Source organism: Phocoena sinus, chromosome 16 (genome assembly GCF_008692025.1).
Source record: "Phocoena sinus isolate mPhoSin1 chromosome 16, mPhoSin1.pri, whole genome shotgun sequence".
NCBI lineage: Eukaryota > Metazoa > Chordata > Mammalia > Artiodactyla > Phocoenidae > Phocoena > Phocoena sinus.
The window spans coordinates 48,255,881-48,271,248 of NC_045778.1; the positions used below are offsets into that span (position 1 = coordinate 48,255,881).

The 15,368-nt window shown below is 42.4% G+C and overlaps 1 protein-coding gene and 1 pseudogene across 1 annotated transcript in view; both read right to left on the reverse strand.

Moving 5' to 3' along the window:
- The window catches only part of SLC16A12 (solute carrier family 16 member 12), a 92,851-nt gene that overhangs the window by 27,363 nt on the left and 50,120 nt on the right, over positions 1 to 15,368 (reverse strand). The gene's annotated exons all lie outside the window — the stretch shown is intronic.
- Positions 11,997 to 13,643, reverse strand: LOC116741417 (annotated as a pseudogene).

Genomic DNA, 15,368 nt, shown 5'->3' on the forward strand with positions numbered 1-15,368 from the left:
ATGGGTAAGTTACTTTTTTTTTTTTTTTTTGGCCACACCACGCAGCATGCGGGATCTTTGTTCCTTGAACAGGGATCCAACCCGCGCCCCCTGCAGTGGAAGCATGGAGTCTTAGCCACTGGACCGCCAGGGAAGTCATGGGTAGGTTACTTTTAATAGTCAACTACTTTCCTCCCCAATATTAAACACTCAAAGAAAAACTCATCTAAAAGATCTACCATACTTGTATTTTCACTTTAATGTACACAGCCTACTGCAGCAGACAGAGCTGGTTGCCTACCCCCAATCCATAGCCTACCTCTCCTCCATTCTACCATAGCCCTGGCTTGGTTCAGGGATCTACTCTACCTGCTCTCTCTCCAGCAGCCATTTGCTTCAGGGAAGGGTGGCCCAATCCATTGTTTCAGGGAATGGCTTTTGATTGGTCTCCCTTTCCCTTGTCAGTAAGTGTTTAGGGGCTAGGAGGTGAAGCAATTCCAGCCAATGAACTATGAGGGAAAGTCCTATGGAAAAGATTTCCTTGCTCTTAAGAAAAGACGCAGGAAAGAAACAAGCCCTGCTTCTTCCTATAGATATTTTGAATCTGGATATGACACCTGGAACTACAGCCGTCACTTCTTCACCATGAAGGAAGCTGGCCTGAAGACAAAGTCAATAAGCCGTCTTGCAGGCACAGCAGAAAGATGAAAAGAACCTGGAACCTTAATGATGTCACTGAGCCACTAAACTAACCAATTCTGGAGCCACCCTATCTAGCTTGTTAGGTAACATAACACATTTGACTTATTGTGGGAACTAGTTGAGATTTCTGTTACTTCGGCCAAGAGGGTACAAATGGATACATGCCTGCAAACAGTGGTATGTTGAAGTCAGCATCTGTTGCCTCTCATCCCCATGCCACGTTCAGTGATGTCATACTGGTGGCTTGAAACTGGCCACGTGAGGAGTGCCTCTACCATAGAAGCCATACATTGGTAAACTACACATCCAAACTTTTTGTATCCTCTGAGACAACCAGTTAAACATTTACTAGCACACCACTGCAATGTTGGGGTAATTTAGGGTGTATACAGTAAATATTTTCTATGAACTATGAAGTCAAGCCAAAGAACTAGAAAATAATTTAAATGTCTATACAGTGAGCTGGCCACTTAGCTAGCTTGTCACCTTTTAAATAAGATAATTTTTCTGTCTCATTGGGCAGGAATCAGCCAACTACAGCCCTCAAGCAAAATTTGGCCGGCTGCTGCTTTCAGTAAATAAAATTTTACCGGAACACAATCATACCCATTTATTTGCATTTTGTCTTTGCTTTCATGCTACAACGGCAATGGAGTAGTTGCGACTAAGTAAAAGTGTTTAGTCTAGTAAAACTTAAAATAATTACTATCTGGCCTTTTACAGAGAAAGTACGCAGACCCCTGTTCTAGGGAGATGTGATGCATTGACCTGCAGAATAAAATGCCAATATCTGGGAGGATGAGGTGGGAGAGAATCGATATTTATGGCTATGGTGGCAGAGTGCAGGGTAGAAGAACAAAAAGAACTAGCAGTCAGGAAGATCCGGGTCCTTCCTGGTCCTGATTCTCTATCTTATGAGTTATATGAACTCAGGCAACCTACTTTAACTCTCTGAGCCTCAGTTTTCTCATCCATAAAATGGGGCTAATGTTAGCCTCACAGAATGTTGTATGGATAAAAATGAGATAAACTATGAGGAGTACCTGCACACTACTATATATAAAATAGATAGACAACAAGGACCTACTGCAGAGCACAGGAGGCTATATTCAATACCTTGTAATAACCCATAATGGAAAAGAATCTGAAAAAGAGTATATATACATATGTATGTATGTATGTATAACGGAATCACTTTGCTGTACACCTGAAATGAACACAACATTGTAAATCAACTATACTTCAATAAAAAAAAGTAATTGAAAAAAACCCTGATGAATGGATAAAGAAGATGTGGTATATAATATATACACACTGGAATACGCTGAGAATGAATTTTTGCCATTTGCAACAACAAGGATAGACCTGGAGGGTATTATGCGTAGTAGGTCAGTCAGACAGAGAAAGACAAATACTGTATGTTTTCACTTATATGTGGACTCTAAAAAATAAAACAAAGCAATGAATATAAAAAAACAGATACAGACTCACAGAGAATAAACGAATGGTTACCAGCAGGGAGAGGGATGGGGGCAGCGGCAATTAGGGGAAGGGGATTAAGAGGTACAAAGTACCAGGTGTAAGATAAATAAGATACAAGCGTGTAACATACAGCACAGGGAATACAGCAAATATTTTATGAGAACTTTAAATGGAGCATAATCTATACAAAATATCGAATAGCTATGTTGTACACCTAAAACTAATATAATATTGTAAATCAGCTATACTTCAGTGTAAATCAATCAATCAATCATGAGGAGTGTCTGGTACAAAAACATCGATATCATTTGCCACGTGACTTAACCTGTTTTCATTTATTCATCACTCATTAATTCAGTAAATATTTATTGTGTGTCCAGTATGCATTCTAGGAACAGGGCTTAGAGCAGTGAAGAAAATAAACAATGGCCCTACCTTCAGGGAGCTTACATCCTAGTGGGACAGGCAGTCAATAATCTGTTGAACAATAATTTCTGAGCCTTAGCTTCTTTGTTTGTACAAAAAAAAAAAATCCCCTCTACCTACTTTGTGGGACTGTAGTTAGATTCAGATGAGAACAGTCACAAACTGGCAGCAATGAGCAAATCAAACTTCAGGACATTTTTGTTAGGCCTATAGTGTTTTTAAAATGTTTACTTTGGTTGCCACATGTAAATATGAGATTTTCCTAATGCTATAGACTGAATTTGTTCCCCTAAAATTCATATGTTGAAACCTAATCTCCAATGTGATGGTATTTGGAGGTAGGGGCCTTTGGAAAGTGATTAGGTCATGAGGGCCCTGCGTATACAGAATGGGATTAATGCCCATTTAAAAGAGACCCCAGGGGGGCTTCCCTGGTGGCGCAGTGGTTGAGAGTCTGCCTGCCGATGTAGGGGACACGGGTTCATGCCCCGGTCTGGGAAGATCCCACATGCCGCGGAGCGGCTGGGCCCGTGAGCCATGGCCACTGAGCCTGCGCGTCCGGAGCCTGTGCTCCGCAACGGGAGAGGCCACAACAGTGAGAGGCCCGTGTACCGCAAAAAAAAAAAAAAAAAGAGACCCCAGGGGACTTCCCTGGTGGTCCAGTGGGTAAGGCTCTGTGCTCCCAATGCAGGGGGCCCGGGTTTGATCCCTGGTGGGGGAACTAGATCCCGCATGCATGCCGCAAATAAGAAGTCCATGTGCCGCAACTAAGATCCTGTGTGCTGCAACTAAGACCCGGCGCAGCATGAATGAATGAATGGATAAATAGATAAATGTTAGAAATCCAACAAGGGATGCAAAGTTTAAAAAACTAAAAGAATAAAAGAGACCCCAGAGAGCTACTTTGCCCCTTCTGCCGTATGATGTCACAGTAAAAGCATGGCATCTATGAACCAGGCAGTGGGTTCCCACCAGACACTGAATGTGCCAGCTCCTTGATCTTGGACTTCCCAGCCTCTAGAACTATGAGAACTAAAGGTCTGTTTAAGGCACCCAGGCTGTGAGATTTTTGTTATAGCAGCCTGTACCAGCTAAGATATAGAAAACTACAGATTTCCAAGTCGTCTTGAAAAACTGAGAGCGCTAAAGATACTGGTCTGGCATTCCTTCTTGGCAGCCATCAGCTGGAGTCAAGCATGGCACCCTTCCTTTGGATAACGCCCTTACAGCCCCTTCAGCCTGCCCCTGACCTCCTGTACTGTCCAATCCCTGTGCTGTTTCACTCATGTACAACACCTGCCTGACTCCTTTAGGCAATAAGATCTTCCACTTCTGCCTATACCGTGTTGCCATAAATCAAAGTTTCTTGAACAGCCATGTGTGAGTCATGTTTATGGCATGCTTGATGTCTAGCACTCTGGCAATTTCAATAGGACTAGCACTGGTGATTCTACCAGCGCCGCAGACAAACACACACAATGTAATAACTCACCGATTGGACACAAACATGTGTCACGAAATGATAGGATCGGTTGTACAAGTGAAAAAGCCAAAGCTTAGAAAGCTGACTATAGTCCTAGCCTCTTCAGAGGTTTTTCTGTTAAAATAGTCCCCAAGGTTAAATTGTCTTCAATGTAAGATTATAAAGCCATCTACCCATACATGGCCAGTGTGAGACCATTCTTGGTCTGTGCTGCCCAGTGCTGTTGAAAAATTCTGAGACAGGCAGTGCTATGCAACAGCCCTTTGGAAAGCAACATAGGGCAACGGATCAAGGATTAGAAAGTTATTCATATTCTTTGAAGAGTAATCTCAGTTCTGGGAAGTTATCCTAAGAAAACAATTTAAGAGAAGCTGAACACTACTGGCAAAATAAATAATAGCTGTGCTATGAATAACGTAAAACCGAAACAACCTAAATGTTCAACAACTGGGAAATGTCTAGAGAATTATGATACGTCAAACAAATGGGATAATAGACAATCCTTTAAAATTATAAAGAAGAAGAAAATACTGTAATATGGGAAAACATTTATGATGCAAGGCTAAAGCAAAAAGGGGACTCTAAAATTGTGTGTACAATGTGAGGGAAGCTATGTAAAACTTCTGTAAAAGATGTATACTTGTAACTCACAAAGAATGGGGAGAATATGCAAAAAGAAATTTAGGTGGGATGGTATTATTAAGATTCATTTTCGGGCTTCCCTGGTGGCGCAGTGGTTGAGAGTCCGCCTGCCGATGCAGGGGACACGGGTTCGTGCCCCGGTCCGGGAGGATCCCACATGCCGCGAAGCGCCTGGGCCCGTGAGCCATGGCCGCTGAGCCTGTGCGTCCGGAGCCTGTGCTCCGCAGCGGGAGAGGCCACAACAGTGAGAGGCCCGCATACCGCAAAAAAAAAAAAAAAAAAGAAAATTAGGTGATTATCCCATAGAAGACACAGGGAAGGTAACAAGCCTTTGGCAAAATAAAATGTTCTGTTTCTTTAAAAGATATTTAACATCATTAATTTTTACCTTGCCTCTGCTATCCCCAGATGATTCCATTTTTATTTGTTTCAGTTAGACAACCCCCTTTGGCATTCCCACAACTTATAAGTTCAGAACTGATTGGTGAGTTCTGATAAGTGAGTGAGAACTGATTGGTCTCTCAAAAAAACATAATTGCATAAATCCAAATAAAAATTGTTAAGTAACAGCATAGTGAGCAAAGATATGTTGTAAGTTAGAGTCAAGCTGGGTAAACCACAGAACAAGGAACATCCTCACACGGTTCCAGGGTGGGGAGAAAGGACTTCTCTGAAAGCATCAGTATGCGAGACTGTTACTAATAATTCCTCATGAATAGTTGCCCTTGAGCCTCACAAGCCTCAGAGATGGGCACGATTTCCCCCCCTTCCACGATGATGAAGCTGAAGCTCTCAGAAGTAAAGGGACTCGCCTGACAACACTGTATTTGAGTCAAAATAGGAATGAGTAGCTCTGGTGGATTTTGGACAGTATACTTGCCCATCTGCCCTCCAGATTTCAAAATTGTTATTGGGCATTTCTGTCAACAAGCCATGGTAAAGCTTAAGCACTCATTCATGTGAGTGACCACGACCAAAGGAAGCAGGGGGTGGGGTGGGGTAGCAGGGGAGGTTTAACCACCAGGTTAACTCAGGGGTGCACGGTTGCTCACAAAACAACATGTGAGTTTCTTTCAGAACAGGTCATGTAATAGATTTATATGTATTCAGAAGAGATGCACAGGTTAAACAAGGCTAACCTAGTTTCCTGGAGACTTTGGAGCAGCCTGTGGTTCCCTTAGAATATCAGCCTGAGCCTCTTGTAAATAATTAACCCACCTGATATGACACAAATATAATGGAAAAGTCTTCACTGAGCTAAGAGAATACCTACGACTATAAGCAAAGAAAGTACATTTCCATCGTGCAATTCTTCATTTTACTAAGCAGACTTCCGTTTATTTTATTTTGACATCCAACCACTAAAATATAATTGCACTCTGCATCTCATTTTGGCTTCAGAAAAAAAATTTTTGAAACAAAAGAGGCTCTATATTATGATGTTCCTCTAAGGCTACTCCTTAAACAGTACAGGTTGGGATATATTTTCAATTTCACTTTGTCCTCTTTGCTTTCAAAAATCTAATCATGTGTAAAGAATTCTTGCTAACAGTCGATCACCTTCCAGTAAGGCACTCCATTTGTAGGGCAAATCTTTCACATTGCCCTCAGTATAGTTTTCTGAAGTGATCCCTTCTATCAGAAAATCTACACATTTCTTACAGTTAGTATGCAGTTGGAGAAAAGGCACTTATTTGGGTGGGCTCCCAACACTGTCTTCCCATTGCTTTTTCCTTCCTCGATCCTTTCTGCTTATTTCCAGTGCCTTAACCTTTAGCAGTATCCTTACTTTTTTACATTGGTTTGCAGACATAAGAGAAGTAGAGGTGTGTGGCAGAAAGATACCAAGAGTGGGATTCAAGACTACTGGGTCCAAGCGACACTACTTAGTCGTCTGATCCTGCGTGAATCACTTCGTCTCTGCCACTATTGCCTAATCTGTAAAAACAGGGCGTCAAATTACTGATGTCTAAACTTTAAACCAGTTGGCTGATTGCTAAGTATTTCTTCCCCAATATCTAAGATACCTGGTAGACTATGCTTATTGTTTATTTCTCTGTGGAACAAGGAAATGGGTCCCATCCAGAATAAATCCATTTATAAGTAAGAAGTCACAGTATTGCGTTGTAGAGGAAGCTCTCACCACACAGAAAGGGAGAGCAGAAGCCTACACCAAGAGAGGAAGGGGAAATTTTTTTTAAAGGAAGCGTGATGAGCTGCCCAGATATCTCGGGGACCACGTCTCCCACTCCCTAGAGCCTTGACCAGGGGTAGGTATGTGATAGAGAGAAGACATAGGAACCTGAGCAGTTGGGGGGGAAGCTGCAGTAAGAAGGCCTGTGCTGTGTGTCCCATGGGTAACAATGGGAAGACACTGCTTCACTGGGTGCCTTTGGCCTGTGATGTGTCTGGGCAGAGAGAAAGCCAAGACGGTGTCCACCGACTGTCCCTCACCACCAATCCGGTACAGGAGTGATCTGAGGCTCCCTCATGTTCTCGGTAGAAGACAGCTAAGAGATGAGAGGCAGGGCTGGGGCCAAGGGGAAAGTGACTCCGTGGCCAATAACCTGAGCCTAATGGAAATCGTGGCTGATCCTCAAGAACTACAACAAAAAAGGTGAGGAATTTCCCCACGTGCTGGACAGTCAGAGAGCACAAACTACAAGTTCCACCAGCAGCAGATGTGTCATCACAGTACACAATGAGGAGAGAAGCCGCTACCTAGAGACCACCAAGATGAGTTTCATCAGCAGGATGCCCAGTGACCAATACTAGGGACAGTTCTGCTTAGGCCACTGAGAATTCACGGATCTGCATGCCAACCACCTCCGCCACTGTTACCATGAGGTCACATGAATTCTCCCCTAAACCAACCACTCATACAGGAGAGGGAGGGATGAACACAATACAGGGGAGAAATGACCTTTATACAGAAATCAACCTTCAATTTGGCTGTTTATTGATTCACAAAAGACTGAGCTAAATGAAAGACATTACTTTAACCTTGCAAAACCTGCTAGAAACTTTTTACATTGAGGTATAATTTACAGACAATAAAACACACCCATTTTAAGTCTACATTTTGATGACTTTTGACAAATGTACACACTCATGTCAAACCACCACAATCAAGATATAGAACATTTTCATCACCCCAAACATTCCCTCACGCTCCTTGGCAGTCAATCTCCACCAACCTCAGCATTGCGTTACCACTGGTTTGCTTTCTGTTGATGTAGATGAGTTTTGCCAGTCAAGGATGTCGTAAATATAGAATCACACAGTATGGACTCTTTTGCTTCTGGCTTCTTTCACTTATGATAATTTTTTAAAATAAATTTATTTCGTTTTGGCCGCATTGGGTCTTGGCTGCTGCACGCGGGCTTTCTCTACTTGCAGTGAGCAGGGGCTACTCTTCATTGCGGTGCTCGGGCTTCTCACTGCAGTGGCTTCAGTAGTTGTGGCACACGGGCTCAGTAGTTGTGGCACGGGCTCTAGGTGCGCAGGCTCAGTAGTTGTGGCACGCAGGCTCAGTAGTTGTAGCGCACAGGCTTAGTTGTTCCGCGGCACGTGGGATCTTCCCGGACCAGGGCTCGAACCCGTGTCCCCTGCATCGGCAGGCAGATTCTTAACCACTGCACCACCAAGGAAGTCCCTATGATGATGTTTTGAGATTCATCCAGGTTGCTGTGCATACCTGTACTCGATTCCTTTTTACTGCTAAATAGTAATCTGTTTTATGGATATATTACAATTTATTTATCTGTTGATGGACATTAGGATTGTTTCCAATTTTTGACCATTATGAATAAAGCTTATGTGAATATCTCTATACAGGTCTTTTATGGACATAGGTTTTCATTTGCTTGAGTAAATACCTAGGAATGAAATTCCTGTGTCATATTGTAAGTGTATATTTAACTTTAGAAGATCAACATGGCTGTATGATATTACCGTAACACATTAGCGCTCCAGTATGCAATGGAGTCTCATTGTAATTTTAATTTGTACTTTCCTTACTGCTAATGATGTTAACTGTTTTTCATGTTTTATTAGCTATTCATATATCTTCCTTTGTGAAGCCTCTTTTCAAATATCATGCCCATTTTTAATTGGGTTGTTTATCTTATTATTGAGATACAAGAATTCTTCGTATATTCTTGATACAAGTCTTTTGTAGATATATGTATTGCAAATATTTTCTCCTATTCTGTGGTTTGCCCATTCATTTCCCAATGGTGCATCTTGAAGAGCAGAAACTATTAATTTTGGTGAACTGAAATTTATTAGTTTTCCTTTTTAGTCAACTGTATTTCTATATATTAGTAGTTGTTGGTAGAAACTCAGCCTCTGTTCACCGGTGCTGAACAGAAATGCGGAGACAGAGTTTTGGGTGAAGCAGAAAATAGCTTTTTATTGCTTTGCCAGGCAAAGGGGGCCACAGTGCGCTAATACCCCCAAAACTGGGTGTCCCGCCCTAGAGGAGGTAGCGAGGAGTCTTACAGTGTTCAAGGAGCAGGGCGTGATCAGCTCGTGGATAATTCTTGGATTGGTTGGTGTCAAGATGAAGTTTCAAGCATCATCAACCTTCTGGTTTCAACCAGTCTAGGGTCTATGTTCTTGTGGTGAGCAGTTTTCATCTGGTGGGGGTCTGCTTCCTATAAAAACACCTTAGCAATGTGTGTCAGGCCTTTATCTGTAGCTTTCAGGGAACTGGGAGTTCGGTGATTCTGCTATGTTGCAGATTTATAGTCTAAATTGTTACCAGTTCCCCAGCCCAACAGCTATTCTTTGTTTCTACATCTTCACATTTCCCAATCATTAACTCTTGAGTCAGACTTTTACTTCAAAAGACAAGGACACAGGGGCTTGTACACAATTTCATAGTGAACAAATAGAAAGTGGAATTTAAAAATACCACTTTATATTAGGCATTTCATCAAAAGCCATGAGATGCCTAGGAATACTTTTAACATGATATGTGCATTATTTGGACATTCAAAACTACAAAACAGTGCTGAGAGAAATTTATAAAGGCTTGAGAGAGAGGGAGAGAGAGCGAGCAAGGATGTTCATTCCATGGAACACTGAGAAGATGTCATATCTACCCAAGTTGATTGTTTCAATGAAATGCCAAAGTCCAGCAGCCTTTTTTTAAAAATAGAAACTGACAAGCTGATTCTAAAACTCATATGGAAATGCAAAGAACCCAGAAAATCCAAAATCATTTTCAAAAGATAGAACAAAAGTTGAAGGCTTATACTAACTGATTTCAAAGACTTGTTCTAAAACCAAAGTAATCAAGAGTGATATCGGTATATTAGATTAGTGGAACAGAATAGAGTTTAGAAATAGACCCATACATTTATTCGTATGGGAAGAAAACGACTCTCTAGTGGCATCTCACACCATACACAAAACCTAACTCGAAATAGCATATCTAAACATAAACGCAAAAACTGTAAAAAAAAAAAAAAAAAACTTCTGGAAGAAAACATAGGAGAAAATCTTCATAATTGGCGGACAGGCAAAGCTTTTTTAGACAGGACATAAAAAGCAAAATGAACTCCCCGCTCTTGCTTTCATAGAGGCTTTGAAGAGGTTTAGATTTATTATAGCAACGAAGAAGCTGTTATTTTTTTCACATCTGTGTCATCATATGAGCAAATCTCGATCCTACCACAACTTACTAGAGAAGATTTCCAAATGGACTCTACTATTGCCTCTACAGTGGGAAAGTACTCTTTAATGATACACCGTTTGTACCCCTTAGGGTGGCCCATTTGAAGCTTTTTATTGAGATACTCACTCCTGTATCTGTAGAGACAAGAGGGAAACTAAGAGATACTATTTCTGATAATGGAAACTCAGCGTCCTCAGCCACGACCTGTTGGCTGAGGACCATCTGGTCCCATATTCAGCCCATATATATGTCCGTATCTGTAGCCAAATATCAGCCTCATTCCCAGCCCATCGTCCCACTCCCACCTATCCCATGATACTATATGTTCCTTGCAACCCACTGAAAAAATCAAGCTTTAGTATCTTCTTACATGCTGTTTTCTTTACCTTCAAATTCCTTCCTTCGCCACTTTCCCACTTGACTTATCATTTCTGCTTCAACTGCTTCCACCCCATCTCCATCCTCAAAGTAGTTATCTTCCTTTTACAGACTCTTGGAGCTCTCTGTACATACCCCTCCTGGCCCTTATCAGATGCACCGTTGTTATCTATTTAATGTCTCTCTCTACCACTGGCCTGCTTAACTCCACAGAACAGAAATCACCTTAAGTCATCCTTGTCTCTTCCCCCAATTCTCTCCACCATCTCCAAACCCCAACACACACACACACACACACACACACACACACACACAATGTCTGATGCAGAGTAAGAGCTCTATCAGTGTCTAATAAATGAATGAAATAAGCTCTGCCTTCACCAGAGAGAACCCCAGCAAGTCATAAAAAATAAATTAAAAGCATAAATAACAGTCACTAGTTTTAACGTGGTAATTCAATTGAAAGAAACGGAAAAAGCACTTCATCTCCATCAGAAAGGTCTAATCTTCAGACATCAGGCAAGAAAATCAACCATTCCAGCTAGAACATGAAGAATATTCAGCACAACCGGCTTCCCTCTAAAGGACGCTCACCCAGAAGCAAAGCAGTCTTGTCACAGAGGAACCAGCCAGTACTTAGAGCTCAAGTCTCTGACTCCTGGGCCAGTGAAGCCACACAGCAATAATAGTAACGACAGTTACTATTTGGGGGCACTTAATCCACCAGGCTCTGGATTCACTATTATACATATGTTATCTCATTTTATCTTTTTTTGTTTGTCTAAATGTTTTTATTGGAAACAAACAGTTGCACCAAGCAAGAGCTTACTTTCCCCACTCCAAATTAAAACAGAGCACAATAGGGACAAACATTTGGCAGGACGGTTCCAATATGTGGACATCCTTCTTTCTACTCACTGTGGTTGGGGTAACTTTATTCGTAAGCAGTCACTCTTAGACACAATATTAACCCCAAAGTGCTAATGTCACTCAAAAGGAAGTGGCCTTAATTTCATGTGTGGGGCAGTATGTTCTATAAATGCCAAAAGGTGGGAGAAGCACAAACACAACCCACTCTTTAAAAAAACTAAATAATTCAAAGTAGAATTTTTCCATCCCCCCTTTCTCCTGTAATAAAAAGTAGCGCTGGGCTCTGACACCCAGATTTGGTTTTTATCCTGGTCATTTGCAAAGTGTTCCCCCATATGACTTGCATCATTAGGGTTATGAATAATAGTTCATTCACTCTGAAGAAAGTATCTACTCCTTTCTCCTCTTCTTGCCTCCATGCTCATGTTCCTTGGGGCGGCTGCTATCTGAGGGTCTTTCAGAGCCACCGTGCTATTTGGCTTCTTCCAAAAATTTGTCCAAACCAAAAGGATCCTCCTCAAACTGGACTGGTCCTTCTCGGCCTCTGTCTACGGTCGGAACCAGAAAACTCCTTATTGGGAACAAATCTGTTAGTCTTTATTCTGGCTTCTAGGTCACCACTAACCATGTCCTTGTCCAGATTTTTACTGGGCCTGTAAATATTCTGGGCCATATCTTTACCACCTCTCCAGGCTTGATCATAAACATTGTAAATTTCATCTTCCCCACCTGCAAAACCACTCTCCATACCCTTGGATTGGTTGAAGAGCCTTCGGTCATACTGAACTTCATTGGAAGTCCGAGGATTGGGCACACCCAGAGCAATGACTTCACTGATATCTCGATTTTCATCTGCAGTTTCAACCTATTATCTGGAGCTGCCCTGGAAAGATTCCGGTCATGCTGTCTCTCTTTTCGCCTGTCACACCGGATTTCATCCCTCTCACGTGCCTCCCCATTGTCTTTTTCCACATGGGTTTTGATCCCAGCTCTTCTCTCCCCCTGGCTTTCTGGGCCATTTCTCTAAGTTTCTCTTCATGTTTCTCCTTTTCTTTTTTGAGCCATCTTTCTCTCTACTTGAGCTCGCATTTCTACAGCTTCACGAGCCTTCTGATCAGCAATATAGAGGGCTTTGGCCAGTTTGGCAAAATTTTCATTGATGTGAACTGTCTGCAGTCCTCTTCCATCAGCCGCCAGACGTTTATCTAATGGAACTGTATAACCCTTTGCATTTTTCCAGTTTGAAATACAGGGAGGAATCGTCCACTCTTGTTGCTCCTTCACGGTCATCTTTTGGCTAGGAGAATGCATGACAGGTGCAGGAGGAGAAGGTGGTCCCCGGGGAATCTTCTTATTAATCTTGAACGTTGGAGGCTCCATCGGACCTTTCTGCATTTCCACCATTTGAATAACTCTCTGTTTAGCTCCAGAGTTGAACGCCGCTCCTTGTTCAGATGGGGTGTATCGGATATACTGAGGAGCGGCCAGTTTATCAGCTGCTGCTCGGACTGGCATGGCTGCAGCAACCTTCCGTGATAAAGGATTTTTCTAAGGTTACCCTTGTCTTTTTTCTCTTTAATGGCTTCTTCATCAGGTCTTTGCAGGTCTGGGTCATCTGCATTCATGACTTCTTTAGGAACCATGTCAGTGTACTTGCTATAAATGACCTTGTCTTTTGGCTGTCCCTGTTGAGCAGTTGCGTCATACTTAATTTTTCCTTCAGCATGTACCTGAGTGGCCAGTGCAGTTGACATTTTTTTTCTCTTGTCCCATATTCAGGGGATACTGGGCCACACGGATCGCTGGAAAAGCACCTCCATCTCTAAAATCCTCTAATAACTGAGGTATCCAGCCTTTCCGGTACCCACATGGGGGAGGTTCTCTTTGAGAGGAGACCAGTGAGGTCTGTCGTGATCTCTGGGATCTTGCCTTTTCTTCAGCCTCAAGCTGGTCCTGGGATAGCTGAGTAGGCGCAGGTAAAAAGCTGGTGAGCACCATCTTCTTCCGCCTCCTCTTCTCATTTTATCTTTATCCCAGCCCTGTGGAGGAGGTATTATAATTTCCGTTTTACAGATAAAGAATGCTCTAACTATCCAAGATTTAGCCTCGGCCTGAGTTCAAAGCTTGTGGTCGTAATCTCTGCATCCCGTTGCTCTCCACTGGCCTCCAAGCTCCCTCCTGGTGGAAGCCATGATTATGTTCGATCTTGTGTCTCCAGCACCGAGAACAGTGCCTGGCATATATCTGCTAAATGCTATGGTGAAATACAAACCTCTTGGGAAAGAGAAGGATATCTTGCCTCCCAGCCCCTGGATATTTTATTATACCCTCTTACCAATGATTAAATGTCTGGTTCTACCCACCCGGGACTCAAGGGCCCACTGAACACCCTGGCCTAGGGGATGTGCATTGAAGGGCCATCTTCCAGGTCTGCCATGAAGGAATTCCAACACTTTTCTGCATGGCCTTTATAACAGTGGAGAAAAGTATTCCAGCTGAGCCTTACAGACTTCTATCCAGGGGCAAACTCAAGCCCCCAAAACACCTGAAAGTCGGGGAGAAGTTAAAGAAACCCCTTCTCTCTCTGCTTGGGCTTAGATTGTCTCTGGCTCAGGGACCCAACTTTTTTTCCACTTGAAGTCTCTGGGTCTTAGGGACGTCTTCTAATGCATATGGATTTATTTATTTTTGTTGCCCAATGATATTACACATACGTTGTGAAAAAAATATATTGTTCTTGGGACTTCCCTGGTGGCGCAGTGGTTAAGAATTCACCTGCCAGTGCAGAGGCACGGGTTCGATCCCTGGTCCGGGAAGATCCCACATGCTGCGGAGCAACTAAGCCCGTGTGCCACAACTACTGGGCCTGCACGCCTAAAGCCGGTGCTCCACAACAAGAGAAGCCACCGCAATGAGAAGCCTGTGCACCGCTCTCTGCAACTAGCGAAAGCCCACGTGCAGCAACAAAGACCCAACACAGCCAAAATTTAAAAAAAAAATTTTTTTTAATATATTGTTCTTAAGTGCAGAAATACTTTGCTTTTTTTTTTTTTTTTGCTTTTCTTTTCCTTTCTGCTTCTCTCTGCTTAGTCCTCAGACAGATTCTGGTAACGGGGGAGTAAATAATTACCGACTTCAACCAGAAATTTTTGGATGTCTGTCAGGACCTTTTGGCACTAAACTGAAACACTAACCTTTGCTAATAAAGCTGCCGACGTTTCTACATTGTCTATGAGACTTTGAGGATAGGAATACTTTACATAAGACGTAGAATAAGCAGCAGGGTGATTTATATGGCATTTGGTCTACAGAAAAGGAGAAAAAGGTACAATTTTTGATTCACAAGAGGCAGAGAGTAGAAAGCAAGTTTCTTTCTCACCCTGTCAGTTCCTAATCCAGAGTCGCTGATTCTAGGCAACAACAGAAAAATGCTTACTCCTGAGTCCAATAGTTTGTTGACAGTGCAATTCAAAACAAGGAGCTTGCCCCCAGTAACCATTTTCTGCAAAAATACAGTTCTTTTCTCTCCTATCTGGAAATACAAGTAAAAGCAGTGATAGGCTTGAGCTGTAGCTAGCCCTCTTTGATAAAAAATACAACATGTCATTGAATATTCCAGCACTTAGCACAGTGTCTGGTATAAAACTGGTGCTCAATATTTGTGGGGTTCAAGGAAGAAATTTTTGTGTCTAACTCAGCGACCTTGCAGAACTCTTTAATTCT